At 37.8% G+C, this 22,773-nt stretch overlaps 1 protein-coding gene across 1 annotated transcript in view; it reads right to left on the bottom strand.

The window, feature by feature from the left end:
• Cad88C (cadherin 88C) overlaps positions 1 to 21,100 on the bottom strand; it is a 92,169-nt gene extending 71,069 nt beyond the window's left edge. The window contains exon 1 of the mRNA XM_073959890.1: positions 20,696 to 21,100. The gene's annotated coding sequence lies outside the window, so the exon portion shown is untranslated. The remainder of the gene's footprint in view (positions 1 to 20,695) is intronic.
• Positions 21,101 to 22,773: the final 1,673 nt, after the last annotated feature.

Raw genomic sequence — 22,773 nt, 5'->3', positions numbered from 1 at the left:
TATGTGTGGAGATGGCATCCAGCGCTTTTGTTGTGATGTGCATGCTGATGATCTGCAGCTGCATAGCTATTTCTGACGATGGGGAGAAGTAAAGCCCCAATAAACTTTGCTACCAACGGCAAAACGAAATCCGTCTGTACCATTCACATCCTTACCTGCCTTCAGTAGCGAAACCACACTGTCCATTTTCCAGACTTCTGACTTGATATGGGTGGCTAGAGACATGTTGAGAACTTTGGTGAGATACTCTACTCCCAGCTCACCCAGCTGTTGCAACAATACCATGGAGATTCCATCAGCTGATTTAGCGGTGCTGTTGACATTCGTAAAATTTTTCATTGTAAATTGTGGTGGTTCTTCCACGCCAGAAAGAAATCTAATGCGACAAAGTACACTTCGCCCTACAACTCTCAAAGTTCGCAACAAATTGTCGATTAAAATAACTTGCGCACCTCTTGGGATCAGTCAGCGTAACCTCGCCAAATATAAATGAGGTAATATCTTCCTTCTTTTCAGGGTTCGAGAGCGACGTAACCGTTGCACACAATTTACTTATTCGGACTCCAATGTTGCAACTCTTCAAATGATTTAATCACTTGTTCCGCTTATACTCACCGACCGCGTTCAGAGGGGATGAAATTGGGCGGTCTTCTGAATTATGTGCAGATGGTCTGACCCAAAAGAAACGAAGGGTTTCCAGGTGACGTCATTTGTCACTATGATTATATCTGGCGAACTGTGACACTCTCCGCTAATTTTTGTGGGGGATGTCCTTTTTGACCATACAAAACGTAGAGCTATTATTCTGCTAGCCATCACAATACCTCTCCGGTTATGGTCGAGGACCGAATGCCACAACTAATGATGAGCATTAAGTCCGCTAAGACTAGTCGGTTATGGCTTACCTAAAACGGGCTAATGTTAACCCTATAACCTCGAGTAAAGCTATTTTTTGGCATATGTTCAGCAACTCTACCTCGGCAATTCGACACATTCCATATACTTCTCATTAGAGCCAGGCTCAAGCGAGATAGGGCTGTATTGAACAGGCTGGTGCAATAGAAAAGCTAATCCCCCACATCCACTTCTGGCGCGATCCTCCCTCAGTACGTTGTAACCAACACAACGCCGCGATCTGACCTCGGTGTCCATTGCAATTAAATTGCAAAGAGAGCATTTTCAGGGATGGTAACAGCAAAGGCTGATGTTAAGTGCTCTGTGTTAGTCCTTCACATGGACGAGTCCAGAGCAACCCCTGAGATGAACCCACTACCGGCATATATTGCATCTCACCGAAGTTTGAGTGTGGTGGATGCGGATGTGACAAACCGAAAATCAGCCGAATAAATGGTTACGTTTTGCTAATAAATTTGGTTTCAATTAAAGCTTAAAAGTGTACCTAAAGGAAGTGGATCGTGTTTTGGTAGAAATTTTTCTCGATAGTTATGGCGCCCAACAGCCATTTTAGTTGGTCACTGTAGGATTCAGAGCTTTTGGACCAGTATCTCAGGAGGCATAGACTTGTCCACGAATAACATAATATAGCTGTAAACAGGAGTACCGTTGGTAAAAATTGCCTTAAGAGAAATTGTTGAACTTTTTTGATTGAGGTAATCGATGATTTAGTCTGGTATATACCCTCATGGAATGTCCGTATCTTGCCGCAAACTCGGATACTCAATTCGTAACTAATCGTGCTCTTTAAGGCCGCCGCACATACGGCGCGTTGAGCGTTGCGTTACAACAACAACATGAAAACTTTAAGAACAAACTTGGCATCACTTACACATTTTTCATGTGGTTGTTGTTTTCAACGCGCAACGCGTCACACAACGGACTGTATGTATTTGGCCCATTAGTCATTTTAGTTGGTGCCGACGGGATTTTTTAGAGCATTTCGTCCACTATCTCAGGAAGTATGGACTTTCCCCTCGAGAGTTACTTAACTGTTGCCCACAATTCATCTATTTCGGTTCCAATGTTGCAACTCTGCAGATGATTTAGCCACTTCCGCTTATTCTCACCGACTAACCTCTTAACTTTCAGTGTCAGCTCCCTGACTCTGGGGTCACTGGGGGTGGCTCACTTCGGCTATTCGACCAGCAGGTATATATCGAGTGGCTGTAGCGGTGATGATGTTTCGGAACGTCTTCTCTGCATCCCGAACATTAGAAGGTTTGGGTTGATCTCTGAAGCGGTGATTAGAGGACTCTCTAAAACAGTGTCGCCCACCATCAAACTGAAGCAAGTGTTTATGTATAGGTGAAAAAACAACAACCACATGATATTACCAGTTGTATTTTACTCACGTACACTGTGAATGAGGGAGAATGGCACAAGCAAAACAACTCAGTGGGCGCCCGCAGTATACAAATGGGCGACCCTGCTCTAAAACTAGGTCAATTAGCTTTCTCATGGCTGATGAAAGTGCGACGTTCAGAGATGATGAAGTCGGGTGGTCTACTGATTGGGTGACAATTATGGGGACAAAAGAAACGACGAGTTGCCGGGTGATGTCATTTGTCGAACCAGGTGACACGACATTTATATGTGGCGAAGTGTGACACTCTCCCCTTAATCTGCAGTGCGATTCTCTAACTCATTTTTTGAGTTACCGACAAACGTCGGTAAAATTAAAATGCTTATAATTTCGGTAATTAACGATGTTTTTCGGAAAGTTAACGACGAATAAAAAGTAGTCGTGAAGTTCTACCGATTGCAACAGTGTTGTCAACTTCTATATGAAGTTTTCATTCATTATTTTGCGTTTTAATGTTACCGATTTTTGTCGGTAACTCAGAAAATGAAAACGGTATGGGCGTCCTCATCGACCATGCAAAATGTAAAGCTATCAATTTGTTCATCCAGCACTATACCCTTCTGGTCGTGGGCGAGGACCGAATGTCGCAACTCTACCTAGGCAGTTCCACATCCCACACATTACATGTACGAAGAATCCGCCGTCGTGGGATTGAAGACCAGCTGATGTCTTCTCTGTTAATAAAGTTGGTTTGAATTAAAGCGCAAAAGTAGACCTAAAGAAATGGACAGACATAATACATTTCGGAAGTTTATCTTACTGTAATAAAATTGTAAACAGGAGTACCTTCAGTAAAAATTACCAAATAACCCACGAACAGCCTTTTAACTGAACTTAAGCGAAAATTTTTGGGAGGCAGGTACCCGTAGATATTGTCCGATATTTACCATCATGGACTTTGATGTTTGTTAGCAATACATTTTACTATAAGCAAAGTTTCGGCCAACTCGGATACTTAATTCGTATGTTGTCGTCAGTCATTTAGTCATATTAATTGGTGCCGACAAAGTTTTAAAGAGCTTTTGTTCCAATGTCTTAGGAAGTATGGACTTGCCCCCGAACAAATTGTACCGTTGTAATAGTAGGGCAGCAAAGACAACATACTGTGAACATTTTCGAAACGTTCTGAGACATGCCCTGAAGCTGCACTTTCGCGAAAAATTTTGATATTTTGTGGTCTACTTCGCTGTTATTATTGTGGAGGCTTTAGAGAACTCTTGATACTTGTTGACTTTTTTCATAGACCAGCATTTTTGTCAGGTGTCTGCATAGTCAGATGTTCCCCCGCATAAATAGTTACACGTATTATTAATACACACAATGACAAGTTTACCCCAAAAACTGCATTTAACATGAAATGCATTCATGTCGGTTGCTTCAATTTCCGGTGTGGACACATTTCAATGCAGGCTTTTGGGGCTGACAAATATATACATACATATGTATATGTATGTATTTATTTATCTACAACTACCACTCCCCCAAACTATTTCACCCTATCCCAGATAGCATTTAGAAGACTGTTTTTTCAAAAATCACATTGAAGAGTCTTTTTAGAGTCCTTTTGGTGATCAAAAATTGATTAAGTCGCTTGTGTGATCAGAAAGGGACTCGAAAGTGACTCCCTGTAATGATTAAAAAGAGTTCAATTTAAAATACAACAACAAATGTGTAGCAATCACAAATAAATCATTGAGGTGTTTAAAATGTGACAATTTTTTGTTATTTATTGTCACATTTTGATCATCTGGAAGATTGAAAAATGCTTAATCAAAAAAGGGTCATACAGGTGTTTGAAAAGTGATTATAATTATGTATACTCTGATCATATTTTGAACAGTTAGGTGATTAAAAACTGATTGCTTTGTTTTATTTTTATTTGGTTGTAAATAAAAAAATAAAATTCTCATATACACTTTCTACAAAATTTTGATATAAATGTAACGTATAATATTAAAGGTACAGACAAACACAACACAACAGGTTTTGCCAAGTGAAATGAAGAAGCAGTATACTAACCACCAAGCAACATAAAGGATAATTAAAAGACATAACAAAGCAGAAAAGACTATAAAACAAAGGAAAGAAACAAAGAAGAATAAAAAGAATATTTTTTAAATTTATTTCGTCTAACAAAAAGACTCATAAATGACTCCCTAAAGACTCATAAATGATTATAAACATGACTCTAAAAAGACTCGAAAAAGGGTCCGAAATTAATCAACAAAACACCAATAAATGATTGAAATACGACTCGAAAAAGACTCATTTGTGATTTGTTTAGAAGAGTCGCCTGAGGTTATGTTTTCCTACCGACAAAGGAGTCATTTATGATCAGAAAATGAGCTCATATTCTAGCTTTTTAATCGTGCAGTCGGATCAAAAAAGACTCGAATTTGATTAAAATTTTCAAAAAATGCTGACTGGGATTATGACTATTGTATTTTTTGGGCGAAGCATTCGTCATTTCTCTTTAAAAGCTGGGTGGGGGGAGGGTGAATGTATGTGATGGCATTTTGGCTTCAAGTTCAACGCCATCATCATCATCATATATGAATTTCCAAAAAACATACAACAAAAACAACGACCGCCACCAAGCAACAAGTGCTTATAGTGCTACTACTGCTGCCGGCTGGCACCAGTCTTTTGTCTAACTTCGAAAATGTGGTGAGTCAATGTTGATAGTAACCATGGCAATATTGGAACACTTGTTTTCATAACAGAATCACACTTGGAAAATGAGTCCGTTTCGGTTTTTTGATTTTGATTTTCCACAAAAAAAAACAATTTTTGTACTCTTCTCAGTTCGCCGTTTGTTTGTTGGTCCAAACACTACATTCAAGTTCATAATGCGGACACTACCTCTACAGGAGGAGAAGTCGTAACAAAGAAAATTGGCAATGATTGGCACTGAATGTTAATGCATATGTAGTTATATTTGTTTTATATCACTAAAATGTAACAGGTCTTTTTTGAGGTAGGTTTTTGCCGCTTTTGCAATGATGAAATAACAATCATACAAAATATTGTTTATCACCCAGGGTACGAGTATTCATTCCACCTTCAACTCATAAAATCCGGTGAAATATTTAATTTTATGAATCATATGCGTATAATGGTATATGCTTATAATGATTCAGGAAACAAATCAGAACCACACTTGTAGTCCTTTTAGTTTTGAGTAAGGATCGTATTGTACTTTTCTATGATGTACAGCATAATTTGACCTGCGCTTGACTCTAGTAGGATTCACCATTGGTGAATGTTGCTTTCAATTAAGCATTATTGCTCATCAAATCCTACATAAGGAAATACTCGATATTTGATTACTTAGTCGAACCATGAAGCTAATCTTACATGACAATGGGGAGAACGCGATCCAGCATCCAGTGGGTCCTTGTCGTCATCAGAATACGCGACTCCCCCGTAGTTCACCAACAGCAGCCGAACACGCAGCACTTAACCCCATTCGTTGCTGTTCCAATGTCTGAAAATGTATCCTTTTTGTAATTTTATTGCAAAGGACTCAGAGGTATGATTGGGAAAATATTGGATTTTATGAGACGGTAGAATATCATGGACGGTCGGCGGTGCAGGAAACCTAGCCCAAAAGCAATTGCAGCTTGCAGAGTTGTGATGCTCACAACGTACTGAGGAAGGATCAACTTTACTAATTCACCAGTCTGTTTAATAGAGAGGTATCTCGCTTGAGTCTAACTCTAATGACATGGAATGTATGTGAGTGGCAGTCAGGTGAGGAACTGTCGAGGTAGAGTTTCTTAACGTATACATATCGTCTATAAATAGCTATACTCCAGGTTATAGGTACAATATTAGCCCGCTTTTGGAAAGGTCATAACCGTCTGGTCTTAGGTGACTTTAATGTTTATCATTAGTTGTGGCACTCGGTCCTCAGTCATGACCAAAGGAGAATAGTGCTGGCTGTGCAGATTTATAGCTCTATGTTTTGAAAGTTCAATGAGGATGCCCTACCAGAATTAGCGGAGAGAGTCACAGTTCGCTAGATATAACCATCGTGTCACCTGGTCTGACAAATGACTTCAACTGTCAACCCGTCGTTCCTCTTGGATCAGACCATCTCGACATAATTGTTTCCATCTGAAGACCGCCCAATTTCATCACCTCTGAACGCCGTACTTTCATCAATCCTGGGAAAGCTAATTGTCCTAGTTCCAGAGAGTTCACTTACAACAGAGATCTGCCCAACCCTTCTGAAGTTCGGGTAGCAGGTCCCTCTGCTCTGTTCCGCGCCATTATCACTGCTGCAGCTGCTCGATATATACCTGCTGGTACGACGGTATTAGTAGATGAGCGTAATAAGCTTCGTCGAGACAACCCCGAGTGACCCCAGTGTTAGGGAGCTGACACTGGAAGTTAACAGAGCATAAGCGCAACAAGTGGCTAAATCATTTGAAGGACCTCAGTAACGTTTGGCTACGATACGCTGACTGATCCGAAGCGTTGCGCAAGTTATTTTAATTGATAGTTTGTCGAGCATGCCGCTAGTGAAAGAGCGAAGAGAAAAGTACTACGTCGCATTAGGTCCTTTATGTCGGGGAGGAACCACCACAATTCACAATGGATGATGTTGTGAATGTCACCAGGAACGCTAAATCATACTAAGCATTGGGCCCTGATGAAATCTCCATGGTAATGCCGAAACAGCTGGATGAGCCGGGAGTTGAGTTCTCAACCTGTCGCTAGCGACCTAAATCGTACCCGAAGACTGGAAAATGGGCAAGGCGGTCCCGCTACTGAAGCTACCGTAGCATAGACTCGCTAGACTTTACTACTTCCCATCGTCAGAAATTGTCGATTATCAGCATGGGGACAGTTTGAGTCTGGGACATTGAGCAGACTACCCTCCGACCAAGTTTCTAATTCTTTGATGTAATCTGTTTGAACTGCTGTTTGACTGATCCTAATAACTTTTTTCACGCGAGGAATATGCATATATCCGCTATTAAACCTACGGCCGCTCTGTTCACCACATTAACTGCGCAGGTGACCATGACATTAAGTCGATAGTAGCAGAATTCCGACCACTATCTATCCAAAGTTTCTAGGGGTCACATTCGACAGCATATCTATGTCGTCTGCGCTTTCCCAGCTGAGATGACTGAGATGTAGGTACAAGGTCCTCATGTCCCTAACCGACAACACAAAGAAAATTTGTTAACACATATAACGAGCTAGGTCGATCTGCGGTAAGCAATGCGGTACCAGTGTGTTCCGCGAATTCAATTACAACACGAGGGAAATATACTCAAACCTGTCAAAATGCCGCCGTGAGAACTGCAACAGGTTGCATCCTCATGTCTTAAGTGAGCCACCTACATGAAGAGGCAACGATTCATCCACCAGTACAGCAACACAATGGCATGCTCTCGTTGTAGTACTTGCTCGGGTGGATAGCATCCCCATACCCAGGCATGTAAGGAGGGATCTTCATGATCTAGAAAGCCTATCAAGCATATTTGAATAGCATTCACACAGATGCAGATGCACATAAACAACTATCGTGTAAATGCGGTCCTGAAAGTACATCCCCCATCTATCACTGCTGAGGAGCGTCTGCTGCCACGACGAGCCAGAGTAGTTTTGGTTCAACTACGCTAGGAATGGTGCAGCCGTCTTAATTCCTATGATTGTCGACAACGTGCAAAACATTTGCCTAGCATGCAGCATGAGTCCGCACGACACACTACACCTTTTCAACTGACCTGCCAAATATACGCAACGAACTCCAGTAGATCTGTGGTTACATCCCATCGAAGCAGCCACATTCCTAGAACTGGTGATATACCCCGAGTCAGATTAAGCAGGAAAATGAACTTACAAAAATATAAGGAAATGTCGCCTACATTACGCTTTGGGGTTTACTTTTCACCGTTGAAAATGTGATGTTGTCAGGCTGGGGATCGAGCCAGGACATTAAGTGCGCAAGGCGAGCGGGTTTTTATTGCACTACGGTGGCACGCGTAGGCTTCTCTATTAACACTATTTTTCGCCCCTCTTTCATAATCTTAATGATGTGTTGTACAGTGTAATAATTCCTGTCTGGCACTAAACATGTGCTAGCAACGAATTGGGTGGTTTTGTATACATCTTAAGTGTAGCTTACGAACAGAATATATAAATATTTAAATGAAAGAAGTTGAGCGGGTTCAAAGAAAAATGAAATGTATGTTGTATTGCGTTAACTGGAACGCACTTTAACACTGTTAGACGATCAACTCTTCTTTCATACGAGATCATCCACATGTCTGTTTTTGTGGTACAAAGTCAAGAACCCCCCCCCCCCCCCCCCCCCCCCCCCCTTACGAAAGAAAACTAACCAAAAAGACGTTGATGTTGTTAGCAATGGTTGAATGGTAAGGAAATTTAGTTGTTGTTGTTGGTTGCGTTCTGGTAAAATTAACAAACCGTAACTACAACAAATGAACTCTTTGCCTGGCACATGAAGTTCTTTGCTGGGTGGGTGGATGGATGGATGGCTGATAGTTTAACTTTTTATATAAAAAAGAAGCGACTACGGTAGTGACTTAAAAGAGCGTGGCCTATGAAGAATATTTACGATGTCTTTTAAGTTACTGTTGTTTTTGTTTTATTCTTTAATTTAATTCTATTTTCTTCCGTCTTTTTGTCTTAACGACATCAACGCTACAACACTTTAATGATTTGGAACGTGCCACCTGAATAACACGTACCATAATTATTTCATTTTTTTCAACTCGTCAAAATTTTTATGTGTTTCTTTCCGTTGCTTTTAGAGAAAAGATATTTACGATTTTGATGAAAGTTATTTGTGGATAATATTTAAAGATCACGATTTTTGATTCTAGTTTTAAATACGTAATAAAATGTTGGTTTTTTAGGGGAAATAAAAATCATAATAAATATGAAATGTGTATTTAGAAATTTGTTGAGGAAAATTATCAACATGTGGGAACTTGATTGAAGTGCTTCTTGAGTGCACATTAGGGTTATGACTTTTTTACAACCTCATATCCCTGTATCATAGCGTAATGAGTTTCTACATAAGATTACATAAAATCTTTATTATAAAAAAGCTTTTTTTTCGATAAAAAAGCTTTTACAGTTTTTATTTTTCAGAACTTTTTACAATTTTTTTAAAGTCACTGAAAGCAGACCTTTTACATGAAAACAAGGTATAGGGGCACACGACATAACCAAAATGACATAACCGTTTGTTTCTCACTATTTTTTTAAACGTATTATAACATACATATATTATAATTTTATATTATATATAACTTTATTTCATATATAATAAAAATTAAAAGTGGTTTGTGCGGGACCTTTTTATACCCTTAGCCTTTAGGCTAAGGAGGGTATATACACTTTAATACGATGAAAATGTGCCTCATCGAAATAATGGTTTTAGACCCCAAGTATGTTTGGAGGAAATGTGTTTCAGAAAATTTGGAGTCGATCTAGCCATGTCCGTCCGTCTGTCTGTCTGTCCTACTGGCTAGAGCGCACGATAACTCTCGAATGGATGAACCGATTTGGTTCAAATTTTGGCTTTCGTAATATTTTGCCCAAACTTAGTTTAAGTTCGAATATGGGCTATATCGGTCCACTCCTTCCGGTACCTCCCCCACAAAAGTTCGAAAATGTTCGGAAAATTTGTGCGCTCTTTAAGGGGGTAACCGATTTGGTTCATACTTTGCCCATCGTGAAATATGTACCAGACTTAGATGAGGTTCCAATATGGACTTAATAGGTCTATTCCTTCGGGTACCTCCCACACAAAATTTCGGATAAGTTCAGTTTAGGACCACCTCTCGAATCGCTTTGATTTTTGTTTTAGCAACTTGTATTCACTGCCCTCCATACGACGACCTTAGGAATATTTTGTCCAAACACAGTTTAAGTTCGAAAATAAGCTATATCGGTCCACTCCTTCAGGAACCTCTCCCACAAAATTTCAAAAATGTTCGGAAAAATGTTCGTGCGGTACTTTTGAAGGGAGTGGCCGAATTGGTCCATACTTTACACATCTTATTATACCTACCAGATATAGATCAGGTTCAAATATGGACTATATTTGTCCACTTCATCCAGTACCTCCCAAACAAAATTTCGGATAAGTTTACTTTAAGACCTGCTATCGAATCACTTTGATTTTTGTTGAAGCAACTTGCATTCGCTGCCTCAATTACGATGGTAAAAGTTTTTTCAGGGGCAAAACCACACTTTTTAACCAGACAGCCCGAAGGGTGTTTTTTGGGAAAAAATTGTTTCAATATACACAGGCTGAGGGTATATCTCTGTCGGCCAAGCTGACTGATACTTTTTTTACTTGTTTAAAATTTAAATGGAATAAAAGTAATTTTCGTCATTAATAGGCAAAAGGCCCTTCATTCGTGCAACAGGAAATTATTTTTTGAGAATTTTTTTTTCATTTCATAGATTTTTTCAAAATTTGTTTTTACAATGTGGTTTGTGAGGAATATTTTTTATAATAAAATGGGATGAATGTTATTATAGGCATTAATAGGCAAAAGTTCATTCATTCTCCCTACAGGAAATCATTTTTGTGAAAAAATGTCAAAAAGTAATAACCCTAGTGTACATTAGAGTTTTAACTTTAATGATTTTTTTGCGTTTATGGCTGAATTAGATAAATTTATGTATTTGGAGTTCCCAGTGGACGAAAACTTCTCCATACATTGGTACTTTCGTAAAAGAAAGAAAATTAATTATTCCTTATAAGTTCAGGATATTTTAAAGTAGCGGGCATGGGAGAACAATGTACCATGGCACAGTGGTGGCACTTACAAGAGAAGGTGTGACAATGACCTAAAAATACTATAACAAAAATATTGTAGTCCTAGGTCCAAGTTTTAGCGTGGTCCCCATATAACGAACAATCCTGAATTGAGATATTTTACTGTTATCAACACATTGTTCAACCGAATTTGTTGTAAGCCGATACCAATAATAAGAACTATTGGTATTAGTAAACCTCCCCGCGAGAAATCTTCAATAAGGGTCCATGATTTGGTGTACTCCCTATATTATATATATCTCGATTTAAGGTATTTGTAGATATTAACCAAATATTCAAACCGAGTAGGATTTAATAGTGGAATCTAAGTTTTGAACATCACCTTATAAAGAAATGGGATATCGGTCCACAGTTGACCGCAGCCTCCACAAAACGCTAAACTTTTTTATTAAAGTGAAGACCCCAAAAATATATTGCTAAATGTTTTGACCGAGCTACCTAGAATTTGGCATTTGAGGCTCTCAGTGGTCACCAAACTTGTCCACCAAAAATTTTTCAATGTCACGGCGCACAATGGTTCAAGAATCGATTTTCTTGGCCAAAACCCCAATTTTTTGTCGTCACAGATTGTCAATTTCCATTTGGGATTCGATAGTAAACATATTGAAACTAGAACCGTTTCAATAAATTACTGTAGCGTTTACACGAAGTGAGATATTTTATTTTTCCTCAGGTACTAAATGTTAGTGAAATTCTAAATTTAGTGCACTAGAGAACAGCATGGAACAAGGTTTCGTTTTAGCAGAATGATACCTAAGAGTGTCATTTTTCAGCCCATATATTCTTTTGTACACGTCCGGTTTCGTCCGTTTAACACTTTTTTAAATTTATTGAAATTACGTGGTTTGTTTATTGGTGTGCGACCTCTTTTAATAGATTGGAACATATGAAAAACTCAAAAACAATCATATTTTGATGCAAAAAAAAAACTCAAAACTCCTCTGCAACTACAAACCGAATTTTTAATGCATCGGAAATCTGACTTTGTTATCCGTCGAACATAATGAAAATTATGAAAATATCTCTATTCGTTCAAAAGTTACAGAGTTTTGACCATGAAAAAAGATTTTGAATCACTGTGCGGCGGCCGGTTCTATGCACCGGATCTTCGACCAGGGGTAGTCACCTCAACAATTATGTGTTTGTGTTCGTGTATTTTTTCAGCATGGAAGCGGCAATTTATCCCGGAATTCCTGCTTTGAGCTCTTTTGGTGCGTGACGGAATAGAAATGAACCTCGGCCCAGTATTGATCTGTTCCGTTTTCCAGATGGACATCCACCACAAGTTAACAATGGTGAGATGAAATGGATGTACTGAATGGGTACTCTGGCCTTAGTCGCACCCAGGATTACTGCTGCTTGCAGCACTAGAACATCTTCCATTGTGTCTCCAACTTCATCGTCGTAAGACGAGACGCCCCACAGTGTCACGACCGTGGCCAAAAATGGTAAAAACTAAATACTTCGTTGAACAAATTTATTGATGGGGAGTGATAGAAAACATATTTATTAAGAACAAGTAAAAAAGCATTAAGTTCGGCCGGGCCGAACTTTTCATACCCTCCACCATAAAATATTCATTCCTGTCCCCAACTTTAAGTGAGTACGTTAAAATGTCAGATAATGTACATAAAATGCTTCATTCGGGAGGCCCTTTTTTATGGTGCCTATATCTAACTGTTGACAATTTTTGGTGGGCTAGAAATTGGGAGGTACTGATATATAGGGGTTATAATAAAACATGGGCCTATGTTGACAGTTTTTGATGGGAGCCTTTAATGTCAAATAACTCCTAATTCGGTTAAAAAATTTAGCTAGAATCCTCAAAATATCGAAAATCGGTACATAACGTGGGAACTTCAAATGTCATAAACAGCTAGTTCGAAAGTATCTGGGCTATACGAAAATATGAACTTAAATGAAAACTTTTTGTTGCAGAATTTTTGTTGACTTTTAAATTTCAAATTACAGAAAGTTCGTCCAAAAATAAAGCTAAGGTACGGAAAATCGGGAGGTTCGTTTTGGGGCTATACAAAAACATGGACCTACGTTCGGTTAAACATTTTAAGTAAAATCCTCAAAGTACCGAAAATCGGGAAGTATTGTTATATTGGGGCTATGTTGAAAATTGTTGATGCAACCTTCAAATGTCAAATTACAGTTAGTTCTGTTAAAAATTGTAGCTAAAATTGCACAAATTACTGAAAATTGGGAGGAACCGTTACATGGGAGCTATATCCGAACATGGACCTATGTTGACAATTTTTGATGGAGAGGTGTTGTGACCACTAAGAACTTCAAATGTCAAATTACTGCTAGTTCGGTTTAATATTGTAGCTAAAATTATCAAATTACTGAAAATCGGGAGGTACCGTTATATGGGGGCTTTCTGACAATTTTTGGTGGAGAGGTGTGGTGACCACTAAGAATTTCAAATGTCAAATGTTCAAATTACAGATAATTCGGTTAAAACTTGTTGGTAAAATTCTCAAAATACCTGATATCGGGCTATAACGTTATATGGGGGCTATTCCAAAACATGGACCTATGTCCACTAGTTATATAAGTTGTCAATTGTCAATGTCAATTGATAGCTAAATCGGTCTGAAAATGTAGATGAAAACGTCAAAATGCTGTAAATCGGGGGTACCGTTATATGGGGGCTATACCAAAACGTGGACCTAGGTCCACAACTTTTATTATATAATTTTAGTTACACTTAAGAACCCTAAATGTCAAATTATAGCTATATCGGTTTGAAAATGTAGCTAAAAACGTAAAAATACCGTAAATCGGGGGGTACCGTTATATGGGGGCTATACCAAAACGTGGACCTATGTCCACAACTTTTGTTATATAAGTTTACTGTCATTTAAGAACCCTAAATGTCAAATTATAGCTAAATCGGTCTGAAAATGTAGATAAAACCGTCAATATACCGTAAATCGGGGGGTACCGTTATATGGGGGCTATACCAAAACGTGGACCTATGTTCACAACTTTTGTTATATAAGTTTATTGACATTTAAGAACCCTAAATGTCAAATTATAGCTACATCGGTCTGAAAATGTAGCTAAAAACGTCAATATACCGTAAATCGGGGGGTACCGTTATATGGGGGCTATACCAAAACATGGACCTATGTCCACAACTTTTGTTATATATGTTTATTGATACTTAAGAACCCTAAATGTAAAATTATAGCTAAATCGGTCTTAAAATGTAGCTAAAAACGTCAAAATACCGCAAATCGGGGGGTACCGTTATATGGGGGCTATACCAAAACTTGGACCTATGTCCACAACTTCTAATATATAAGTTTATTAACACTTAAGAACCCTAAATGTCAAATTATAGCTACATCGGTCTGATAATGTAGCTACAAACGTCAAAATACCGTATATCGGGGGGTACCGTTATATGGGGGCTATACCAAAACGTGGACCTATGTCCACAAGTTTTGTTATATATGTTTATTGATACTTAAGAACCCTAAATGTAAAATTATAGCTAAATCGGTCTGATAATGTAGCTAAAAACGTCAAAATACCGTATATCGGGGGGTACCGTTATATGGGGACTATACCAAAACGTGGACCTATGTCCACAACTTTTGTTATATAAGTTTATTGATACTTAAGAACCCTAAATGTCAAATTATAGCTAAATTGGTCTAAAAATGTAGCTAAAAACGTCAAAATATCGCAAATCGGGGGGTACCGTTATATGGGGGCTATACCAAAACGTGGACCTATGTCCACAAGTTTTGTTATATATATTTATTGACACTTAAGAACCCCAAATGTCAAATTATAGCCAAATCGGTCTGAAAATGTAGCTAAAAACGTCAAAATACCGTAAATCAGGGGGTACCGTTATATGGGGGCTATACCAAAACGTGGACCGATATAGCCCATCATCGAACTTGACCTGCCTGCACACAAAAGACGCATTTTCCCAAAATTTCAGCGTTCTATCTCCATTTTTGTGGATGCTAGAGTGATTACCACAGACGGACGGACGGACGGACGTGCACAGATCGACTTAGAATTTTACCCTGATCAAGAATATATATACTTTATAGGGTCGCAAATGAGTATTTCAATGCGTTACAAACGGAAAAACAAACTTAATATACCCTCCATACTATGGTGGAGGGTATAAAAACGTGAACAGCGAAAAACAAAATTCGATTTTTTACAAAAAATTTACCGTTTTTTGACCACTAATCGGTCAAAAAAAATTTTTAAAGGAAATTTCTCATATACAGAGACAAGAGTTTGATATATTCAATATGCTCACAAACAATATGAAGACTAAACACCAAATTTCAATCATTTCGGCTGGATATTAAGGCCACAACACTCAAAATACCGAAAATGAGAAGGCACGGTTCTATGGGGGCTATAGGAAGACGAGGGCCTATACCGACATATTTCTGGTGGAAGGTTATAAGTCCCCCAACGGAGACTTAATAGCAATTTTCAGCCATAATCAGGCTAAAACCTCCAAAATACCGAAAATCGGGAGGTACCGTCCTATGGGGGCTATATGAAGGCGTGGACCTATGCAGACAAATTTCAACGTGAAGGTGTAATGCCCCCTACGAAGACTAAATACCAAATTTCAGCAATTTCGGTGTAATAATAAGGCTAAAATCTTCAAAATACCGATAATCGGGAGGTACCGTTGTATGGGAGCTATATCAAAACGTGGACCCAAGCCCACAACTCTCTGCTGGATTGTTTGATACCTCTGCCGAAGATTAACCACAAAATTTGAATACTTTCGGTTGGTCATTGTGTCTAAAACATTCAAAATACCGAAAATCGGGAGGTACGGTTCTATGGGGGCTATATCAAAACGTGGACCGACCAACCCAATTTTTTGTCCTGAAGATTGTAAGTCAATAATAGGTACGTGTACCAAAATTGATGCACCTACGACAACTCCTTTAATTTTTGGCCACAGTTAATATGAACTCGCGACATTGTGCGCCCCCACAGTACCCCCAACAACAAAAAATACAGAATCTAACACACAGCGGCCGGGAAATGTATCATTCCTGCTATCCAATTTCAACGGTCTCCGCAATAAGGTCAGCGAAATTGTGGACTTTATGAATCGGAAAAACAACATGGACGCCGTGATCCAGGAAACAAATCTCACTGCCACCTGTAGGAGGGGAACTAGAAACGTTTCTGTAGGAACTTTTCATGTGTTGTGTGGTTTACAGTGACTTGAAAAAATCACTTTGCAAAAAAATGGAACTTACTTGTGAACATTTTCATCCGAACATTTTTCACAACTTTAGACGTGGATAATCACGGTAAGAGTGCATCGATCAAATTAATTATACCGTGAGATAGAGCCATTCTTGGGCATTTCTTAAACCAATCTTGTCGATTGGTGCAAAGAAATTGCTAATAAATACGATCGCGGTGCTTCAAACGACGTTTATATGATCGTCACAGACGACGAATCTTGGATCTATGCGCATGAACCCAAAATAAAGCAGCCATCGACCGTGGCTTGAAAAACAATGATGATAAATATTCGCGTTTTCATAATTAAAACAGAAACATTTTAAGTTCCTCTCGTAGCTTGCAACTTTGCGATGGTTACAGCGTTCTGCGGAAAGAAACGGAGGAGGAGGATTTGTCTTCCTAATGCACCAGTCTGGCCAGTACAGGCCTATCTCGCCTGTGGTTGAATATTTTTTGGGGGGGTTGGCTGTCGCAAAAGTGTGGTACTGCCGAGGTAGAGCTGCTTAATGTGTACATACCGCAGATGAATAGTTGCGCCCTGCATTATATTCCCGATATCAGTTCGGTTTTAGATAGCAATAACCGTCTGGTCCGGGTGCCACCGTGGTGCAATGGTACACACCCGCCTCGCACGCTGAAGATCATGGGTTCGATTCCCCGGCCAGGCAAGTACCCCTCTGTGATGTAGGCGACATTTCCTTTGTATTTCAGCCATGTAAAACTTTTCTACAAGTACTGTCTTTAGGACACGCCGTTCGGACTTGACGATAAACAATAGGTTCCATATCATTGAGTTAATATCAATCGGGGTGAACTCATTGATATGAGAGAAGTCTCCCTTGGTCTTAGGGAATTTCATTGCCCATCATAAGCTTCGGCATTCCTTCATAGGTAATGACCATACGGGCACAGCGAATGTAGCGTGAATTAAGACGATCTTCAGAGAAGGTCTGATAAATTACGTATCTTGGCAACCCGTCATTTCCCATGTGAGAGCCGTCCTGAGAACAGCAACAGGGTGCCTCGACATGACACCAGTGGACCATCTTCATCAGAAGACGAAGGTGCATCAAACCACAGGATGTTGTCTATGTAGTACCTGCTTGGGTGTTACCGAGTGAGCAACAAACAAATTGTTTGCCGACGGGGAGCGTTGAACACACAACCCTCGAATCTGTGCCACCGTACTCTTTACTTAGTAAGGAATAAAGTAAGTAGTTTTACATTGTAAACTCTTTACTTTACTGGTATTGCAGAAAGAACAGTCGGACCTCGATTATCCATGATGATAAAAATCAAATGTTGTTCGTTGGTAATGACATCAGTTGAGAACGGCTGGATAGATTTGGATAATACGTTTATTGAAATGTTCGCCACAACCCAACTTAGGTTTTTATGCATAGAAAATTTGACCCCGACCACTTTTACTCCCACTTTTTTTAATTTTTCAATTTTTATCTTTTCTACAAAAACTACTGAACTGATTTTCCTGATGTACAGCGATGGCCCCCGGTTAAAATAGGGAAACAATTTTGTTGAATTTCGGAGGGGGCGGGGAACTTCCCATATACCATATTTTTTTTTAAAAATTAAATATTTACAATAATTACAAATGTATCAGTTTGAAAATTACTTTGCGAGATAATTGTTGTTTGTCGGTTTCAGCATACGGGAGAATTCGACTTAACCCTTTTTTAACTTTTATAATTAGATCGCTTTATGATAAAGACAGGGGACCTGGACGATAATAAATCCTAAACAGGATCAATGGGCGAAAAAATACGTAAAAGAAAAGAAATATTACAGACAAAATCGGTTGATAAATTTAAAATCTTCCTCGGTTTGATAATGGTCCGAAGAAGGTAGAAATAACCTATTTCGGAATTGTCAAGCATAAAGTCCATAAAAAGTTATTATTAAAACTCATTACGACGGGCCAGCAAACGCGGACCGGGGTCTGCTAGTTTTTTAATAAAAATGGTACTATAATAATAAACTCCGCAATTTTTATTATACACTGCCCGTCACTTGAATAGGACACCCTACAAATTTTTTTCCAACCTTAATTTTTTCCGGAATTATGCAAAATATGAAGTGTTGAAGATTTTTTATATTTAGTTTTAAGTGTTTGGAGTAAACTTAGTCATTCATTTGTATTCATATCTGATTTATATAAGAATTATACGACGAAAGGAAAATAAAGTCAAAAATTCATGTAAAAAAATTGCGTCATTTGAATAGGACACCCCCAAAAACTTGGGTATACATAAAGATTGTAGTAGAATATCGACGCACATTCACTCTATATTAAAAACGAAATAATTTCAGTAATATTCAGTAAAAGTATATCCCTCCAGATTAAGGATACACCCCTATATCCTGCTTTGGCAAGGAATCGCACAATTTCCTTTCATAATCACGTGTAATGCTTAACAATGCTTGCACTATTCCTTTAATAAGTTTATTTTTGGAAGCGTACTGTCTGTCAGAGTCGTAGATTTTACACAGAAGTCTTTCCTATACATTTTAGAGAATATTTACCACTACAAAATATGGCGGTCCCTTCAGGATAACCGAATTTCTTCTGATAAATGCTAGTATTCGCTGCTCGAAGTGTTTAAAATGGACCAATATCGTGATGAAATTACCACTCCGGACATCCGAAAATGCTTTCCACTACTGGAAAAGACTTTTTTAGAATTCCTTTGTAAAATATCGTACGCATTTAAGGTGAAAGGAATTCACGCCAAAGTCCTTCATAATTAGTAAAGAGTTCCAACACGATAAAAGCACCTTCATCGCTACAGAAACAATAAAGAAAGTTATCTTCCATTCAATGAACTCAAAAAATAGATATATAGTTATGCAATTGTTTACTCGATGAGGAGAGTCCTTAATAATTATGAAGGACTTTGGCATCAATTCCTTTCACCTTAAATGCGTACGATATTTTACAAAGGAATTCTAAAAAAGTCTTTTCCAGTAGTGGAAAGCATTTTCGGATGTCCGGAGTGGTAATTTCATCACGATATTGGTCCATTTTAAACACTTCGAGCAGCGAATACTAGCATTTCTCAGAAGAAATTCGGATATCCTGAAGGGACCGCCATATTTTGTAGTGGTAAATATTCTCTAAAATGTATAGGAAAGACTTCTGTGTAAAATCTACGACTCTGACAGACAGTACGCTTCCAAAAATAAACTTATTAAAGGAATAGTGCAAGCATTGTTAAGCATTACACGTGATTATGAAAGGAAATTGTGCGATTCCTTGCCAAAGCAGGATATAGGGGTGTATCCTTAATCTGGAGGGATATACTTTTACTGAATATTACTGAAATTATTTCGTTTTTAATATAGAGTGAATGTGCGTCGATATTCTACTACAATCTTTATGTATACCCAAGTTTTTGGGGGTGTCCTATTCAAATGACGCAATTTTTTTACATGAATTTTTGACTTTATTTTCCTTTCGTCGTATAATTCTTATATAAATCAGATATGAATACAAATGAATGACTAAGTTTACTCCAAACACTTAAAACTAAATATAAAAAATCTTCAACACTTCATATTTTGCATAATTCCGGAAAAAATTAAGGTTGGAAAAAATTTGTAGGGTGTCCTTTTCAAGTGACGGGCAGTGTATTTGTTATGGTAATCCACCAAATTTTAGAAGGATACATAATATCATCTTCATCAGATTCATCTGAATTGACTTTGTCCCATGGTTTTGTGTGTAATATAGGAGAATTTCCAGTTTTTTTTTACGTTTTGTTTGCTTAATCAAATTCATTGTAAGTGTGCTTTCTGTCCCGGATAATGGAGGTTCCCGGATAATCGATTCACGCATAATCGAGGTTAAACTGTAGTTTGTTTACATAACTTTGTGATGTGTTACTCAGCTCATATGGCTTTCAAATTGTTGCTAGGTTAGATTATCTGAATATAATGTCAGATCATCCATAGCTTAATTGTTTTCTTAAGGTACAAAATTAAGCACAATTTAACGTAACACAAATATATCTGACAGTATTATTAAATTTTAGTTTATTTTGAAATTGTTATTTATTTGAGTTTGAATCCAAACATGACCGATTACTGGTACTGGTCGGCAATAGGAGCGTTTGTACTAGTCCTATATTTTATAATGAGCATAAATGTAGTCAATGTTCGCCAAACTAATAATGGTAACTGATCGTCTTTAATTAGATTACAATAAATCAAATAATTTAAAAATATTTTTACCAATAATTTCTATTGCATACCACTTTAAATATTAAATGGGTACTCCACAAATATCTCTAGTAATCCATAATGGGCTTCAGAACAGCATAAAATATTTTTTATATAATCATTAATTCACTTTTTCTTAAAATATGTTAATTTTTTTCTATATCAAACTTATAATTTTTCAATAATTAATTTGTGCAATTTATTGTTGAAGGTACACAATTATTAAACGCGTACATATCACTGAAATAATTTCGCATTCATTACTTTATGATCCGACATGCGGGTTTTTTGCAAATATTTCTGTTTTTTTTTCTCTGTACTATTCAAATCTCATCTTTAATCCACTTGAAATTTAATTATAAAGTAATTATTTTCTTTTCACTCTATGTAGGTAACCGATAACTTCAACCGTAAAGTTCCACGACGTTGTAACGACTGAATTTTGAATATTTTGCATTTGACGTTTAAGCCCAGCTAACAAGCCAAACCGCCAGCCAGTACGTATTAAGCCCAACTACATAAACTTACCATTACTAAATTTTATTAACCACCGTCGACAATAAAAAAGAAGAATGAATGAATGGTTTGTGTATGGTATAGCTTTAAAGTACACCACACATAGCTTTACACATTACTGGTGGCATGGTAGTACTTCATGATAATGACAATGATCATAATTATGAAGTTGGAACATGCCACAAGATCCAAGTAACTGACTAACTGACAATCATAATGATGAATTAATGAATGAGCGAATGCAATGGAATTGAAACGTGCCGACTGACGAAAATGTAAACATAAAACATTTTAGTCCCCCTCCACCCTTTTCAGCAACTTCTACTTCTTCCGGCTGTTTTAGTTACCGAAACCAACCAAGTGTAACCGTGCTAAACATGCATGTTCCGTCGTTCTCCACCCCATAGAAGTAGCCAACATAAAAGCGATGTATTTTGGTTTTAAAAGCTCATCACGAGTGCAGTTCTTGACTCAGTTGTAATGTTTAGTTGTTGTTTTTGTTGTAGTATGACAAATATTTAAGCCAAGTTCAATTGTTATTTGATTTTATTATTGTTCACCAAAAACGTAGTAAGCCGCAAAGAACAAACGACTCGTTGTTAGTACCGGCAAATATTCTCGCACAGTGGATAAAAAACGAAGATGTTTAACAAAATTTAACATGATCAATCTTTTGATTTATTTTGAAGCAGATAATGAATACCAGGTGGTCCAAACTGTGGAGCTACCTATGACAATCATAAACGGTGTTTAGAGGGAGCTATGGCCATCTTACTGGGCAATATGTGTGTTCGTTTACTCTACAGTACAATGCAAAATACCTTAGTGGTTTACACGAAGTGTGGTTACACTTTATGCTTGACAATTCAAAAATAGGTATTTCCTATTTCACTTCTTCGGTCCATTGTCAAACCGAGGAGTATTTTAATTTATCAACAGATTTTGTGTGTAACCTTTCTTTTCTCTTAAGAACTTTGTCGGATTTTTTGATGTCATTGATTATGTTTAGGATTTATTATCGTCCATGTCCTCTGTCTTTGTCCTAAAGCGATCTAATTATAAAACTTAAAAGAATGGTAAAGTCGAATTTTCCCGCTTATTGAGACTTATATGTATCAGTTTTACATGGCTGTAAATATATCGTTTTTCTTGATCGGGGGCGCAACCACCATTGCACAGTGGATCCACTTGTATGGAGAAAGTGACCAAACATATTTAGAGTGTAACAATCAAGCCAATAGGGTTTCTAATATATCCATAGAAACCCTATTCTAGGACAGCTTTAGTCAGCGGCCCACTATTTATAATCTGGCACTAGATGGCAGCTGATTTTAATACTGAATAATCTTAAGCCCATGAACTACTTTGGAAAATTATTCACTGGTGGGCATCATGACTAAAACCTTAGGTCAAATTTAAGTATATGATCGAATTGGCATTACATAATACACTAAGAAAATATGCAGCTAACTAGAATTCCACAACACGCTAAAACACTACTTTTTAATGAAAATTAAGCTATTACCTCCTTCTTCAAAATCCACTATAATATTTTGCCATACGTATTAGTTTCGCGATATTTTGAATATACATA

The sequence above is a fragment of the Musca autumnalis genome, unplaced genomic scaffold (assembly GCF_047663935.1).
Source record: "Musca autumnalis isolate F117 unplaced genomic scaffold, ASM4766393v1 scaffold_1, whole genome shotgun sequence".
Classification (NCBI taxonomy): domain Eukaryota; kingdom Metazoa; phylum Arthropoda; class Insecta; order Diptera; family Muscidae; genus Musca; species Musca autumnalis.
Note: the sequence above shows the minus strand (reverse complement) of the source record. Positions and strands in the feature narration are given on the sequence as shown.